At 46.4% G+C, this 18,387-nt stretch overlaps 1 protein-coding gene across 1 annotated transcript in view; it reads left to right on the top strand.

The window, feature by feature from the left end:
- Positions 1–18,387, top strand: part of SMAD6 (SMAD family member 6) — a 107,236-nt gene that overhangs the window by 15,946 nt on the left and 72,903 nt on the right. The gene's annotated exons all lie outside the window — the stretch shown is intronic.

An 18,387-nucleotide genomic window follows, 5' to 3' on the forward strand; every position in this document is an offset into this window, starting at 1 on the left:
TAAGGTGACAACATCCTGCTGATACATTCCCTTTGAGGTGCCTATAGACATTAAATACATAGTGTGGCCCTACCAGGAGGGCCGGGGTATCCTCTGCACATGTCCTGACTTTCTCTTGACAGTAGTTATTGTATTTTAAAAAGTATCTATGCCTCCGACCTATCAATGCATTTACTTTTAGACGCCCGTATGCTGGATTAAAGTTAGCTGAACCTGCCAATATCGGCAAGACTGGTGACCATCTTCTGTGTATGAGGACCCTCCAATAGATGAAGTTAGGAGCCAGGAGGTTATATTGGACGTGCCTGACCATTTTGTCTCCAGGGAGGATGAGCCATGTCCAGAGGAGTCTGGTGGAGTCAGGAGAGCTGTGGGCTGCCATCGATCTCGAGCGTGGCCATAGTGTAGTAGTAGTAGTAGTAGGTGTTACCCGACCGGAGATAAATGCATTATTGCACAAACCTGTAGTTATATACGATCGAGATCCTCCGAATTGTACGACCTTGCAGTTTTTAGCCAATATGTAAATCTTCCCTGGTCAGTCAGATACAAGACACGTGTGGCAAGCAGTCAGCGTTTGGACTCGCGTGTCCTGGGGCCGTCAGCCTGCAGGAAACCCCGGTGATATCATTATGCTTTTTATGAATGAATGTGTTGATCTTCTGGTAACTTCCTTTTATAATTTCTTCCCAGTTACGGCCCCTGACTGTTTTACAAATCTGAATGCACTGTAGCGGTTTTGCTGGGTATTGCAGTGTTTTCTTTTTCATCCATGTAGAACAATGCTGCCATACTGAGCATAACCCCTACTATGTATGCAGTGTGCCAAGAGACAGCAGAGCCCCTCCAAACGTGTGATCTGCGGGGGGCCAAGAGTGATCCCTATAGCTTAGATATTGGTAAGGATCTGATTAGACCTTAGGTCTGTTCTGGTAATGTGTGTCTTTCTATGTGTGTAAAGGCCCAGTCACACACAACGACTTACCAGCGATCCCGAAAACGATGCGACCTGATAGGGATCGCAGGTAAGTCGCTGGGAGGTCGCAGGTGAGATGTCACACAGTCAGATCTTACCAGCGATGCAGGAACGATACAGGTAGCAGTAGCGACCTGTATAACGATCTCAGCAGTCACTGTGACCCTGTCACACAGTGTCAAACACAGCGATGTGTCCTGCCCAGCAGGATATCATCACCTTTGAAGAAAATGGCCTGGACCATTCCGCAACGACTAGAGATCTCACAGCAGGGGCCTGATCGCTGGTAGATGTCACACATAACGAGATCGCTAACGGGATCGCTACTGCGTCACAGAAACCGTGACTCAGCTGCGATCTCACTAGCGATCTCGTTATGTGACGGTACCTGTAGACACAGTGGCTATACAGTTCTGTTAATAAAGCCCCCAATACACCTAAGGCTAAAGAAGTTTGAATATGTGGGGCCGAGCAACTTTATTGGGGTAAACTGGATCCAGCATTACTGATTTCGGGCTGCCATTTTTTTTGCTCTTTGCGACATCAACCGCTGCTGAAGATGTCTGTTAGCGTCTCTCATAGAGAACACAGGAGTACTCTGCAGGGTGTGGGCTCCTGTGTAAGAGGAGGTGGGAAAAATGGCAGCTATCTATTGTATGAGGCACTTTCGTCCTGAATTGATACAACTGAGTTCGTCCAACTGTTGCCTTCTACATGATTGTTAGCCTAGTATGGAGTCTTACAGGCAATTTTATATGGGAGAGAGGGGAGCCAGCACGATCTGAAATTGGCATGCATCATATAAAAAGTGAAAATTCACAAATTTATTCCAACTGTACTACAATAAAAAAATGAGATTTTTAGCAAATAATTGATCAATTTTTTGAGCCACCCCTGCCAACGTCACGGCAAATCTCAATAGGGGGGTCCTACTCTACATTCTGTATTTCATGTGCCATGCGGCCTCCTAGATAAAGTTAAAAGCAGAACCATAATGGAGCACACATACCTGTAACCTGTATATAACCGCTTCTATGTTGCAAAAAAGGCACTTGTGGATAGAGACCAGCCCAGGTCCCAGCATGTGGAGCAAGCCCTACACATACCAGGACTATATCAGAACTGATCCTCCCAGTGCCAAACAGCAACCATTGATAAAGGCGAACCAGATCCAAGATGGTGCTTAATTAGCATTGCCTGTGGAAAGGGGTGAGGTAACTGAATCTGAACAGCTACCAACAGGGGGAATACAAAGCAAACCAAAATCAGGCGTGCATAACATGGTGGTGACCAGCCACCAGAATTTGTAGCATAACTACAACCAAACAGGGAGAGAGGGGAGCCAGCACGATCTGAAAATGGCATGCATCATATAAAAAGTGAAAATTCACAAATTTATTCCAACTGTACTTTTTTTTTATTATAGTACAGTTGGAATAAATTTGTGAATTTTCACTTTTTATATGATGCATGCCAATTTCAGATCGTGCTGGTTAACTTTTTTTCTCAATTTTATATGGGAGAAGAGTATGCAAATTGTCTCTCCAGAACGAAAAAAATGATCTCTTGGGGAGGTGGATGCCTTAGAAGTAGAGTTGAGCGGATTGTCAATAATCCGGGTCCGGCAGATCAGTGGTGGGTTGACAATAAAGGCCGAGATCCGATCCGGGCCAATATGTCGATGATGGAGAGAGAGAGAATGAATATTGCCGAATCCGGATTGTGCACCCGGAATCCCGCGTCCAGGTCGGACCCGGATCTACCACTGAAACTGCGCGTATCCGGATTTTTCAAGTCCAGGTCCGCTCAACACTACTTAGAAGTCCATTTACGACACTCTAAGGCAGGGGTGGGCAATTAATTTACCCATGGGGCCGCATGAGAAATTGGGATTGGTTTAGAGGGCCGGACTAATATAATTACCTCAGTTCTACCCAATATACTACATCACTACACCCCCTCCATATACTATACCTGTAATAAACTACACCACTACACCCCTATATACTACACCTGTATTATACTACACTCCCTCCATATACCTGTAATATACTACACCCCCATATACACCTGTATTATACTACACCACTATATAATACACCTCCGATATACTACATCACTACACCCCATATACTACACCTGTAATATACTACATCACTACACCCCTATATACACCTGTAATATCCAACATCACTACACCCCATATACTACACCTGTAATATACTACACCTCCATATAGCACACCTGTAATATACTACACCCCTATATAGCACACCTGTAATATACTACACCCCTATATAGCACACCTGTAATATACTACACCCCTATATAGCACACCTGTAATATACTACACCTCCATATAGCACACCTGTAATATACTACACCTCCATATAGCACACCTGTAATATACTACACCTCCATAGAGCACACCTGTAATATACTACACCTCCATAGAGCACACCTGTAATATACTACACCTCCATAGAGCACACCTGTAATATACTACACCCCCATATAGCACACCTGTAATATACTACACCCCATATAGCACACCTGTAATATACTACACCTCCATAGAGCACACCTGTAATATACTACACCTCCATAGAGCACACCTGTAATATACTACACCTCCATAGAGCACACCTGTAATATACTACACCTCCATAGAGCACACCTGTAATATACACCTCCATATAGCACACCTGTAATATACTACACCTCCATATAGTACACCTCCATATAGTACACCTGTAATATAGTACACCTCCATATAGTACACCTGTAATATACTACATCACTACACCCCATATACTACACCTGTCATATAGTACACCCCCATATAGCACACCTGTAATATACTACAACTCCATATAGCACACCTGTAATATACTACACCTCCATATAGCACACCTGTAATATACTACACCTCCATATAGCACACCTGTAATATACTACACCTCCATATAGCACACCTGTAATATACTACACCTCCATAGAGCATACCTGTAATATACTACACCTCCATAGAGCATACCTGTAATATACTACACCTCCATATAGTACACCTGTAATATACTACATCACTACACCCCATATACTACACCTGTAATATAGTACACCCCCATATAGCACACCTGTAATATACTACAACTCCATATAGTACACCTGTAATATACTACACCTCCATATAGTACACCACTATATACACCTCCATATAGCACACCTGTAATATACTACACCCCCATATGTCACATACCCTGCTCCCCATACAGCCTGCACCCCCATATCACACACACTACACCCCCATGTCACACACCATGCCCACATATCTCACCCTGCCTGTACCCCAACTTACCCCTCTCAAACACTCTGCACCCCTTCACATCCTTCTGTCAGTCTGCAGCCCTCATATGCCACTCACCCTGCAGCTCCATGTTCCCACATATGCACTCACCCTGCAGCCCCCCTCCCCCTCATGTCCCCTCTTTTCTCATTACCAGTCATCATGTGTCCACATCTCCTTCAGGATTCACTATCTTTGCTTTCTGCCCGGCATTCTGTGTCTCCTCCCACACAGTCACATGGGCGTGACATCATCGCAGGTCCTGTAAGATGAATTATTCCGTCTGCTGTGCTGCTTCTTCTCCTGCAGGGCGGGAACTTTTGAAATGACACACGCAGCGCAGTACTGACGTCAGAGCGCGCGCGTGTGTCACTGACAATTAGTGCCGGCAGGGAACAGAGGAAAGACTCCTGCGTTCCGCTGCCTGCACTTACTGTGCGGACCTGCACAGGATCTCTCCCTGCTCGGCACGCTGCAGCCCGGCTCCACTGCACCGGCTGAAGACGGGCGGGCCGGTCACAGAGAGCAGGCGGGCCGGATGTGGCCCGCGGGCCGCCCCTTGCCCAGGTCTGCTCTAAGGCATCTTGCATCACAACAAAGGATAAATGCTGAGCCATAAACTGAGCCTGTTTCAGGGTATTTGCCCCTCATCAGCACAGGTGGCTCTGGCCACTCAAGTTTCTTCCACTGATGTGCAGAACCATAATTTCTATGTGATGTGGTTCTGCAGTGTATGTTCCTGTATCAACAGGATGAACAATGTATGTCAAGCAGAAAAAAATGGAAATCTAATGGCACTTTCCCTAAAGGCTGCTTTTACCGCAGGTCAGTTTTCACTGAGGCCCGTACATTCACAATGGGTATGGGATTTCTATAAATTCCATACACTGTGGTAGTACTGTACAACGCAGCGTTTTGGACGAAACTGTGAACACTGATCGTGGGCATGCTGCTAAAGACTACTGATTGACCTATCCTTCACATACCCTACAATAAGATTCTCCTTACTTTTGCTCTAGGTTAATTTTAATTACGTTCTGATAAATGAACATCTGAATAGGCCAACTAATTTTTTTTTTTTTAGGAAATTTCTACTGATTGGGAAACCAATTCCTCATACTCTGTTTAAGGGAATCTGTCACCAGGTTTTTGCCACCTAATCTGAGAGCAGCATAATGTAGGGTCAGAGATCCGGATTCCAGCGATGTATCACTTACTGGACTGCTTAGTGTAGTTTTATTTTATTTTTATTTTAAACTGTTAATCAGCAGTAGATTGTAATTAGAGGACTACTTGGTGTGCTGCCAGGTAGTGCAGCATATTCATGAGCTCTGCACAACTGCTAGAGCTGGTTAATTTGATCAAAATGACAGAAAACCGCTCAGTAAGTGACACATCACTGGAATCAGGGTCTCTGTCTCTGTATTATGCTGCTCTCAGATGGGGGAGCAAAACCCTGGTGACGCATTCCCTTTAACTGAATTCTCCAGTGCAACAGCCTTGTTTTCTGTAAGGTTTGATGCACCTACCATGGGTCTGCATACAGATGGTGGCCAATGTAGCCCTTATGGCGCTATGTTCAGCCCCTCGTGGAAAATGCCTCTTCCAACAAGCCTACAACCTACAATAGCCCTCAGTCCAGTAGACCACTGCGCAACCAGCTCTGTCCTCACCTATTGTACCATCACCCACTCCCTGTAGACTGTGAGCCCTCGCGGGCAGGGTCCTCTCTCCTCATATACCAGTCTGTTTTGTACTGTTAATGATTGTTGTACGTATACCCTCTTTCACTTGTAAAGCGCCATGGAATAAATGGCGCTATAATAATAAATAATGACATTCAGTGAAGCATGATATGATTTTTATATCTGATTTCATGTGAATTAAAACAATGTTCTGTACAATTCAGATTCATATAGATGTACATTATGGCCCCATAAAATTCTGTGATTGCCGGGTCTTCTGTCTCTCTCAGAGCATGCACAGACAAGTGCCTGATGAAGGTGCTGTGACCGTTCGATCTGGTAATGGCAACTGTCTTATGATTGCTGAAAGAATTTATACATTCAGATTACCCTCGCTAAAGGGTAAATGCTGTCACCTTTACAACATTCTTCCTTGTAGCGTGCTCATTCATCTAAAATGTTATTACACAGCATGGAGATGTCTGCTTTAGGCTCAAATCGCACAGATTTAGCTTTTGTGTTTTTGTATGATTTTGTATGTGTGCTGCAAACAGAACTTTAAAAAGAAGGCAACTTTTAAGGAAAGACAGATACTTGCTGAGAGATTAGAAATTGCATGTGTGAGTGATAACGGCCTTTAGAGAATCAACTACAGTGGAACCTTGGATTACGAGCATAATTGGTTTCGGGAGTTTGCTCTTAAACAAAGTTACTCTTATATCAAAGCGAATTTTCCCATAGTAAATAATTGAAATGCAGACAATTCGTTCCACAACCCAAAAATATTTGCTAGAATTATACAAACTTATTACAGTAGTACAAAATAATGTCCTGTATTCATATAAAATTATTGCATTACACTAATACAAAATACTGTACAGTAAAATAACCTAGAAAGTAAATTAAACTGTACTTTAGCTTATAAAATTGTTGGTGTGCGGGAGGTACAGTACAAGTAATGTGCTGCACTGGTGCAGAAAGATGGCACAATACTGTATCAACAAATGCTAATTGATAGACATGCTATATAGTATATACTGTATTGCACAATGATATATTGTATACAGTATACTGTACATATGAACAGAAAGTTACCTCCAGAGCGGGTCAGAACATGGTGAATGGGTGGAACCGGAAGTGTGCATGGTGAGGATTTGCTCTTCTTGCAAATCATTGCTCTTAAACCAAGTTACAAATTTGTAAACAGCTTTGCTTGTCTTGCAAAACGCTCTCAAACCAAGTTACTCTTAAACCAAGGTTCCACTGTATTTGATTTTTTGCTGCTGTCCTTTAGGACAACTTCTTGATCTCTGGGTTCAAATACATGGGCAATCACCAACCCCCAAAAAACTAAAGTGCTTCATCTGATTGGGGGTTGAGCATGCGCACATCAGGCTATTCATTCTTAGGCTATGTGCGCACGTTGCGTAATTACATGCAGTTACACTGTGCTTTGTAGCGCAGCGTAACTGCTTGCGTCCTGCGTCCCCTGCATAATCTATGAAGATTATGCAGGAGCCGTGCGCACGTGGCGTCTTAGAGCGCAGCGCTTCGGCTGCTGCCCAAAGCGCGCGTTCTAAGAAGTGACATGTCACTTCTTCCGTGCGCTTTGCCTGCAGCCCCTGCTCTGTCTATGGAGGGGCTGCAGGCAGAGCGCATGGAATCGCCTTTTTTTTTTTTTTCACTACGGACATTTTCTGCAGCGATTAGAAGCGCACGTGTGCTCTTCAGATCGCTGCAGAAATTTCTGCAGTTACTGTACGCAAAGTGCGCACATAGCCTTAGACTGTCAGAGATTGCACCATTCCTTCTATGAGAATGGTTCGGAGATGCACATGCTCGGGATCAGTGGTGGCTCCAGTGGTCGGACCCTTCACCTCTTGGGCCAGTATTGCTCCTCCACATTTTGTACTGTATCTCCCACCAGTTCCTGCTATCAACATCTAATGAGGGTCTACAGGTAAGGCTACTTTCACACATCTGGTTTTTGCCGTCAGGCAGAATCCGATATGTGCCTGATGCGATGGATCCGGCGCAGATAATGTGAAACCATATGCACCGAATCTGGTTTGTTTTTTTTTTTACCGGTTCCTGCTTTTACCTGGAACACGTAGATATAGAAAATAACATTCGGGGAGAGGGAGACTTTTTGTGACCAGAATTTCAACCACTTCTGGGCATGCTCAGTAGTAAAAACCGGATCCAGCACATGATTCCGGCATATGCCGCCGGCGCACATAGACTTACATTATGCACCATGCCGCCGGATCCGACGCTCTTCGTTTTTTTGACGCAGGAAAAAAAAAATTCCCCTCTGCGTCGTTTCCTGTTTTTCTGAACGCGGCGATACCAAATATGTGTATATTTATTTATTTTTTAACCCTTTAATTTTCAATGGGGGGAAAGGGGGGTGATTTGAACTTTTAGGTTTTTTGTTTTTTTTTTTTAATTTTTTAAAACTTTTTTTTTACTTTTTTTTATTTTATTTTACTAGTCGCCCTAGGGGGCTATAGCGATCAGCAATCCGATTGCTGATCGCTATCTGCTGATTACAGCTATACCGCTGTAAACAGCAGAAATAGTCACTTTCTTTCTTCCTCTGCTCCGTGCCGAGGAAGAATGAAAGTGAAACTTCGTAGCACCAGGCGTCATCACATGACCCTGTGCTACGATGGCAACCACCGAACGTCACGTGATCACTCACGTGACGTCCGGAGGGGGCGGCGGTAAGTAAAAAAGATGGCCGCGCGCATATAGATCTCGCTGCCAGACTTTGGCAGCGAGATCTAAGGGGTTAATGTTCCGGGTGGAATGCGATTCCACTCGGAACATGTAGGCACACATGTCAGCTGTTGAAAACAGCTGATATGTGTGCCGATCCACGCCGCCTGCCCGCGGCAGGGGGCGGGGCTTACCGGGACACGATCCATGACGGATATATCCGTCCATGGTCGTGAAGGGGTTAAAGGTCATATCCTAATTTTTTTTATTTTTATTATCTGCCTACCAGTGTTAGGTGACCTCATGTGAATATCGCAGTTGGAGGTCTAATTTTTTTTTTTTTATTTCAAAAAGATAAGCATATGGAACATTTCTACTGTTCCAAATATGGAACCCTGCCAGCCTCCATAAAGATCACTGGGATCCCTTTGGTTTGGTTTGCGTCAGTAATGCAACCGTTCCAGAAATGTGAACTGAGCTCCAGCAGGCCTGGATAAGCCCCATTTCTGTCTGGTTGCTGTATTTCTTCTGTATCTGACATGTAAATATGTGTACACTACTCACAAAAAGTTAGGGCGTTTTGGCTTTCAAGTGCAAAAATTGCCCTCTGATGTTTTCAGGTGAACTTAATGTGACCTTCTCGAGACTTTTGAAGGCACATGTCCACCTGTTCAAGGTTTCACTACTTTTTGCATAACTTGCTGCTCTCTAACAAGAAGCTTAGTAGCAAAATTCACAACAGGCGTTTGATCCATGAATCACCCAATAAATTTCAGGGTTCCATTAGAATTGGTATTTACAGTCCTCCTCATGACGCTGTTCACATTTTGACATGAGACCAAGACAACTGTTACGCTCACCGAGGAGCGGCGAGCGTCCGGAGGTGGACCCACTGGACCGTGCACCGGACTCCCCTGAGAAGGCGACCAGCAGCGAACCCCTATACAGGGACTGTGCGGCGCCTCCCCAGAAGGCCTAAATGCACGGCAGCCAGGAACCGGTAGTAGGAGTCTCTGTAGGGCCAGGTGTAGCAAGGTTGTGACGTCCACAGCCGGCAGAACACGGAAACTGCACCGGAGATGTTCACAGCAGGAGACGTCCACAGCAGGTACGGCACAGATAATGTCCACGGCAGGTAGGGCACTGTGACGTCCACTGTCGGTATGAGCGGTGACGTCCACAGCCGGAATGGTACGGATGGCACTATGGTGAGACAAGGGATTAGAACCAGGTATCAATGCACAGAAAACAGATTACAGCACAAGTGGGTCTGGACACTGGCAAGGCTCTAATGGAAGCGTTGCTCGGGCGCCTGCTGCTGGGGGAGGTGGACCTAAATACCCATTAGGTAACCGATGACCTCTGAGGTCACTTCCAGAAAACGGGGCATACCGCTTTAAGAAAGAGGGCGTGGCCTCGCGCGCAGCCTCGAGTCACTTACTGCAGTTCTGTGTAAGGACGGGAGACAGGAAGAGGCTGCAGCATGCCTGGGAGCAGGACGTACAGCAGGACCCGGAGCAGGGGCAGCGCCTGCAGAGCCATGGGACCGGTAAGAGGAAGGCCGTCGCTGCCTGGGGCTAAGACCGGGAGTGCAAGTGGGAACCATGCTGGGACCGGGCAAATGTGAGGGAGCGCGCCCCCCATGGAGTCTGGTGGGACCAGGCGCTACAACAACACCTAACAATTGACCAGCAGTACTGCACCATTGCGAGGCTTCAAGCAGTATGTTCTCAGACGGAAGTGGCCATTGAGCTTAGTGTCATCAACAGGTTGCAACAGACACATGGAGAGACTGGAAGAGTCGCAGCAAGGCATACAAGTGGAAGTCCTTCGGCGATATCTACACTGATGACCATTGTTTACCAAGACTTTCTAAGTCGAAATGCTTTGGTGTTCTATTGCATAATAGATCATGTTGTTTCATGGCATGTACAATGCTTCTCAATAAATTAGAATATCATCAAAAAGTTAAGGTATTTCAGTAATTCAATACAAAAATGAATGTGTATATATTATGGTATCCTAAAGAGTCCTAAATCCTGATGAAGAGACCTGAGTAGTCTGGAAAGCTTGCAATTATTACCATCTTTTCAGTTAGCCATTAAAAGGTATCAACCACTGAGGACTTTCTGTTCTTTTAAACAATTTTGTGTATATATTAGTCATTACAAACAGTGATCTATTTCAAGTGTTTCTTTCTGTTAATGTTGATGATTATGGCTTACAGCCAATGAAAACCCAAGTCATTATCTCATAAAATTAGACTAATACAAAACACCTGCAAAGGCTTCCTAAAATTGTCCCTTTGTTTGGTGCAGTAGGCTACACAATCATGGGGAAGACTGCTGACTTGACAGATGTCCAGAAGGCAGTCATTGACACACTCCACAAGGTGGGTAAGCCACAAAAGGTCATTGCTAAAGAAGTTGGCTGTTCAGAGTGCTGTATCCAAGCATATTAATGAAAAGTTGAGTGGAAGGAAAACCTGTGATAGAAAAAGGTGCACAAGCAACCGGGATAACCACAGTATTGATAGAATTGTAAGGAAAAGGCCATTCAAAAATTTGGGGGAAATTCATAAGGATAGGACTGCTTCCGGAGTCAGTGCTTCAAGAGCCACCACACACAGATGTAGCCAGGACATGTGCTACAAGTGTCGCATTCCTTGTGTCAAGCCACTCATGACCAATAGAAGTGTCTTACCTGGACCAAGGAGAAATAGAACTGGACTGTTGCTCAGTGGTCCAAGGTGTTGTTTTCAGATGAAAGTAAATTTCGCATTTCATTTGGAAATCGCGGTCCCAGAGTCTGAAGGAAGAGTGGAGAGGCCACAATCCAAGCTGCTTGAGGGCTAGTGTGAAGTCTCCACAATCAGTGATGGTTTGTGGAGCCATGTCATCTGCTGGTGTAGGTCCACTGTGTGTTATCAAGACCAAAGTCAGTGCAGTAGTCTACCAGGAAATTTAGTGTACTTCATGCTTTCTTCTGCCAACAAGCTTTTTGGAGATGGAAATTTCATTTTCCAGCAGGACTTGGCACCTGTCCACACTGCCAAAAGTAGCAATACCTGGTTTAATAGCCACAGTATCACTCGCAAACTCGCCTGCCCTAAACCCCATAGAGAATATATTGGGGTATTGTCAAGAGGAATATGAGACACCAGACCCAACAATGCAGACGAGCTGAAGGCTGTTATCAAGGCAACCTGGGCTTCCATAACACCTCAGCAGTGCCACAGGCTGATCGCCTCCATGCCACGCCACATTGATGCAGGAATTCATGCCAAAGGAGCCCGACCAAGTATTGAGGCATTTACTGTACAGACTTTTCAGTAGGCGCCAACATTTCTGGTTTCAAATAATTTTTTCAGTTGGTCTTATATAATATTCTAATTTTCTGAGATAATGACTTTTGGGTTTTCATTGGCTGTAAGCCATAATCACCAACATTAACAGAAATAAACACTTGAAATAGATCTGTGTGTAATGACTGTATATAATATATGCGTTTCCCTTTTTGTATTGAATTACTGAAATAAACTTTTTCATATTCTAATTTATTGAGATGCACTTGTATGTCGTTTATTGAAAAAGTTTTTTTTATGGATTATGGAGATTGAAGAGTTCCTCATTCTCGTCAAGAAGAGTGGGAGGCCATGTCTCAGCAGATAAGAACTCCACTTATGAATAGGAGGAAACGTCGTTCTCAGCTGTAATTGATGCTCAAGGCCACATGACAAGTTATTAAACAGTAACATGTTTGGGGGGTACCAACTACTGGTATTGGCTTTTGTTTCCATAAATTGTTTGAGATTATTAAATTCCCATTGCAGGTTTCTCTTTAAATGCCCTACTTTATGATAAAATATCACTGTAGTGTGAAATTTTTACGTTTTTCCACAAATGTCACCCGAAAGCTAGTTATCCCTAACTTTTATATTTTTTTTTTGTGAGTGGTGTATATAAAATAAAGAGAAACTACAAATGAGCAATAAGACAAAAACACTAGCATAAACCTACATCTACAGCCCCACCACTGCCGATGGAAAAACAATACATACTTTATACTGTAATGGAAAGAGGGAAATAGCAGTAGCCCTGTAATGACAACATTTTCCTTAAAGGGGTTGTTTTAGACTTTAAACATTGATGACCTGTTAGGAGAAGTCATTAATGTCTTATCGGTGGGGTTGCCTTTTGTCATATCCTCATCGTTCTGTTGTTCCTGGTGCCACCGCCGTCCGGAACTACTCTTATGAAGCTGCACGTCACTGCTCCATCAACTGTATAGTGGCCACAGCTGGGTCCTGCAAATTCACCCTTTATTTGACTCCGTAAGTGGCGAATGTGCAGTACCTGGCCATGGCCACTAATTTGTCGACGCAGCTGTACTGTGCAGCCCCATAACTGAGTAGTTCCATGCAGCGGCATACGGAACAGCTGATTGGGATTGGTAGGGATCCCGAGTATTGCACCTACACCGATCAGACACTGATTATGGATTACATCCCCTTTACTTACCACCCATGCCTTACATACTAACCAAATAGGCTTATAATGCTCGTTCAGTGTAGAGTCTTACTGATTTGTCCTGATCTGTGTCCTTGCTTTCTTGTCATCCCACAGGCCAGAATGTTGTATACTAGTACAGTACAGTTCCCAGGGCTTCTGACACATGCAAAATGAGGCATGGTACCATTGACATCTGAACAGCGCTCATTCATTGCAAAAGTGTCCCCAAGGTTTAGCCCATTTTTGATAGGAGCATGCCATGATATTTTTGCATCAAGAGAGGAATGAATGTACATGATGAGAACTTCTCGTGATCTCCACTCTGTTGTCCTGGCTCTTTTATGGTCAAAGAACCTGGAATATGATGCTGTATTCACCTGAATGCTGGCAGAACACACATATAAGCGGGCTTTACACACTGCGATATCGCTAGCAATCGTACCTGCCCCCGTCGGTTGTGCGGCACGGGCAAATCGCTGCCCGTGCCGCACAACCTCGCTTAACCCCGTCACACGAACTTACCTGCCCTGCGACATCGCTGTGGCCGGGGAACCACCTCCTTTCTAAGGGGGCGGTTCGTTCGGCGTCACAGCGACGTCACACGGCAGGCGTCCAATAGGGGCGGAGATGAGCGGGACGTAACATCCCACCCACCTCCTTCCTTCCACATTGCCGGTGGAGGCAGGTAAGGAGATGTTCCTTGCTCCTGCGGTGTCACACACAGCGATGTGTGCTGCTGCAGGAATGACGAACAACATCGCTAATAAGCAGAAAACTATTTTTTGTTTCAGGACGACCTCTCCGCTGCAAACGATTTTGACCGCTTTTGTGATAGTTTAAAGTCGCTCATAAGTGTCACACCCTGTGATATTGTTAATGACATCGGATGTGTGTCACAAACACCGTGACCCCGACGATAATTCATTAACGATATCGTAGCGTGTAGAGCCCACTATACCCTTTATACATGCAGGGTATAGGCTTTTTTTTTTTTTTTTTGCTGTAGCCAGAATCTTTTGAGACTAAGGCTAGTTTCACACTTGCGTTGGGCGAAATCCGCTGGGTCCGTTGCTGCGTCGTTTTGACGCATCCGTTATTTTTGTGTTGTCAATGGATGCAACGGATCCGTTATTTCACAGTAATCTGTTAGCTGATTCCTGTGAAATAACGGACCGTTGCATCCGTCTAACGGAATCCGTCGGCTCTGTTTTTTTTCTTTTTTCTTTTTTTTCATTCTGGGCATAAGACGCACCGGACTATAAGACGCACCCTGGTTTTAGAAGAGGAAAATGGGAAAATAAAACTTTAAGCAAAAAATGTGGTCATGACACACTGTTATGGGGCGAGGATCTGCTGCTGACACTGTTATGGGGGTAATGTCCCCAAATTCTCTACTAAGGTACCCCATCCTGGTAATGATCCTCCTGCCTTGTATATGATCCTGCTATAAACCCCCATCAATCCTGTTCACATACCCCCCCCCCCATCCAGCCTGTTCACATACCCCCCCCATCCAGCCTGTTCACATACCCCCCCCCCATCCAGCCTGTTCACATACCCCCCCCCCCCATCCAGCCTGTTCACATACCCCCCCCCATCCAGCCTGTTCACATACCCCCCCCCCATCCAGCCTGTTCACATACCCCCCCCCCATCCAGCCTGTTCACATACCCCCCCCCCATCCAGCCTGTTCACATACCCCCCCCCATCCAGCCTGTTCACATACCCCCCCCCCATCCAGCCTGTTCACATACCCCCCCCCCCCCCCATCCAGCCTGTTCACATACCCCCCCCCCATCCAGCCTGTTCACATACCCCCCCCCCCCATCCAGCCTGTTCACATACCCCCCCCCCATCCAGCCTGTTCACATACCCCCCCCCCCCCATCCAGCCTGTTCACATACCCCCCCCCCATCCAGCCTGTTCACATACCCCCCCCCCATCCAGCCTGTTCACATACCCCCCCCATCCAGCCTGTTCACATACCCCCCCCCCATCCAGCCTGTTCACATACCCCCCCCCCCATCCAGCCTGTCCACATACCACCCCCCCCCATCCAGCCTGTCCACATACCCCACCCCCCCCCATCCAGCCTGTCCACATAACCCCCCCCCCCATCCAGCCTGTTCACATACCCCCCATCCTGCCTGCTCATATACTCCCATCCTGCTATATGCCCCCATCGTGCTCATATACCATCCTGGTATATGGCCTGTATCCTATAGCACAGAGAAAAAAATAAACGTTTATACTCACCTTTTCCTCAGTCCCTGCAGCACCGATCATCTTCCTCTCTGCACCACTGACCTGTGTGTGTGTGTGTGTGTGTGTGTGTGTGTGTGTGTGGAGCCGTTCCCCTGCAGCACGCGATGTCTTCCTGTCTGTGCCGATCAGCTGATCAGCACAGATCAGCTGACCGGCACAGACAGGAAGACATCGCGTGCTGCAGGGAGACGGCTCCACACACGGGGACGGGTGAGTGTACTGATTCACTGCACCCCGCACTGGTAATGACGCGCGGGGGGCAGTGAATACAGCCGCACATGATCACTCCAGGCTGTAATTGCCAGGGGTGATCATGCGGCCGGCTCTTTGCTATGCGCGCGTCCCCGCTCATCCTTCCGCCCACCTGTCAGTGCCGGCTTCAGCGCTGAGAGATGGGCGGGAGGATGGGCGTGCATATGTAATGAGCGGGCCCACGTGGTCACGGCAGGCGCTGCTGCTGCCTGCTCGTGCCCCCGATGACCTGCAGCACCCTCATTCCCAGCCGCAGCCCTATAGTCAGACCATAAGACGCACCCCCAACTTTCCCCCAACATTTGGGGGAAAAAAAGTGCGTCTTATGGTCCGAAAAATACGGTAGCAGAATCCAGCAGTGGATTCCGTTGTTAAGCACTTAGCAACGGAATCCGCTACCATAGGGAACCATTATAAATTTTAACGGAACCAACGGAATCCGTTGGTTGGCGTCATTTTGACGCAAGCATTTAACGTTACATTTTGCGTTGCTTCCGCTCAGCGGAAGCAACGGAGCGTCGGCCAACGGAAGCAACGCAGGTACTTTTGTCACAATCCGTAATCAATGCAAGTCTATGGGAAACAGCGGAATCCGTTAACGGATTCCGCTGTTTCCCAAGACAGCGGATTGCGCCAAAAAAAAAAACGCAAGTGTGAAAGTACTCTAACATTAGTTCTGGTTTTCACAAAGTTTACTGCTTCAGTTTTTAGAGTCACCGTTTGCATTAACTGTAGATTGCAATCCAACTGATCACTATTCAGAAGTCTTTTCTTGCCATAAAAGTATCTTTAATCACAAAAACCCACTTCACCAGATTTTCAGCCTTTTTCATAAAATGCCCTGCTTACTATCATTTCAGTGATCTTCTCATTAGCACATGAGGAAGTGGTAATAAGGACATGGCAACTGATAGCACTCTCATAAATTTTAAAGGGAACCAAACATCAGGATTTTCGTGTATAAGCTGCAGCCAGTGCAGTACTGTCACTATCATGCAGGTTGTGTACATACCATTAGGGTGCAGCTCGGGTGTTTAGGCAGTGAAATACAACTTTATAAAGTTTGAAATTTCGTGCACTTTTTGATTGACATGTGCACCTCTGCAGATAATGTCCGGGCGGGTTATGCAGGAGTTCCCCGCCCCCCCACCAGCCTGTTCCTCCCTCTCTCCTGATGTCCGGGCGGGTTATGCACGTGTTCCCCGCCCCCCCCCCCCCCCCCCCCGCGCCGCCTGTTCCTCCCTCCCTCCCTCTGGCTGTATGTAAATATCTAATCTTCAGAAACATGGCGCCGGAGTGGGCCTCTGCGCATAGCGCTTATCTCCGGCGGCATGTTTCTGAAGCCCCCGCATTACACAACTTGGTGTCTGAGAGGGCGGCGCATGCGCCCTCGTTTCTTCACAGCCCGTTGTGACCGCGGGAGTGCGCGCGATTAGAACAGGACAGAACAGCTGACCGGAGGACGCGATTACCTGCTGCTCCTGTATCGTGCCGCCCCAGGACACCGGGCCAACACACCAGCCGGTGTGACATCGCTGTGGCGCCGCCCTCTCAGACACCAAGTTGTGTAATGCGGGGGCTTCAGAAACATGGCGCCGGAGATAAGCGCTATGCGCAGAGGCCTACTCCGGCGCCATGTTTCTGAAGATTAGATATTTACATACAGCCAGAGGGAGGGAGGGAGGAACAGGCGGCGCGGGGGGGGGGGGCGGGGAACACGTGCATAACCCGCCCGGACATCAGGAGAGAGGGAGGAACAGGCTGGTGGGGGGGCGGGGAACTCCTGCATAACCCGCCCGGACATTATCTGCAGAGGTGCACACGTCAATCAAAAAGTGCACGAAATTTCAAACTTTATAAAGTTGGATTTCGCTGCCTAAACACCCGAGCTGCCCCCTGATGGTATGTACACAATGTGCCTGATAGTGCCAGTACTGCACTGGCTGCAGCTTATACACGAAAATCCTCATGATTGGTTCCCTTTAAGAGCAGAATGTCTGATGTCTAAAATCATGATCTTCAGCTAACTATGGTTACCTTCAAAAAAACAACTGCAGTCATCTTTTATTTTAATTTTTTTTGCATTAATAGGGCTTTACATGCAAGGACATTGATGCGTGTATGATTGCCCCTAAATCAACCATTTATCAGATCATCAAGAACTTCGAAGAGGGAGGTTCAGTTCCTGTGAAGGCGGCTTTGTGACTGAAGAAAGTCTAGCATGTGCCAGAACAGTCTCCTTAAAGTGAATCTGTCAGGTGCAATATGCACCCAGAACCACTAGCAGGGTAATTTGCCAGTATCTAGCTGCCAATCTAGGTATAGTGGAATAAGCGCTGGTATTATCTTTATAGATACATATTAATTGAATAGCATGCTAGCATGCCCCGTGGCTGCCATGGTTAGAGGGCAGAATGAGTGCAGGAACTAACACCCTTGCGACTAGTCCCTGGTCTCATTAGCATATGATAAAGGATCTTTAGAAATACTAATCCAAAGACCTTTGTTTTCTACTAGATACAGGGACAATTAGGCAGGGATTAGGCTGCTTTCACACCTCCGGTTTCTGCAATGCGGCACAGTCCGCCACTTTGCAGGAAAATCGCAACCGTTTTTTTTGCTGACGGTTGT

Source organism: Anomaloglossus baeobatrachus, chromosome 4, assembly GCF_048569485.1.
Source record: "Anomaloglossus baeobatrachus isolate aAnoBae1 chromosome 4, aAnoBae1.hap1, whole genome shotgun sequence".
In the NCBI taxonomy this organism is placed as follows: domain Eukaryota; kingdom Metazoa; phylum Chordata; class Amphibia; order Anura; family Aromobatidae; genus Anomaloglossus; species Anomaloglossus baeobatrachus.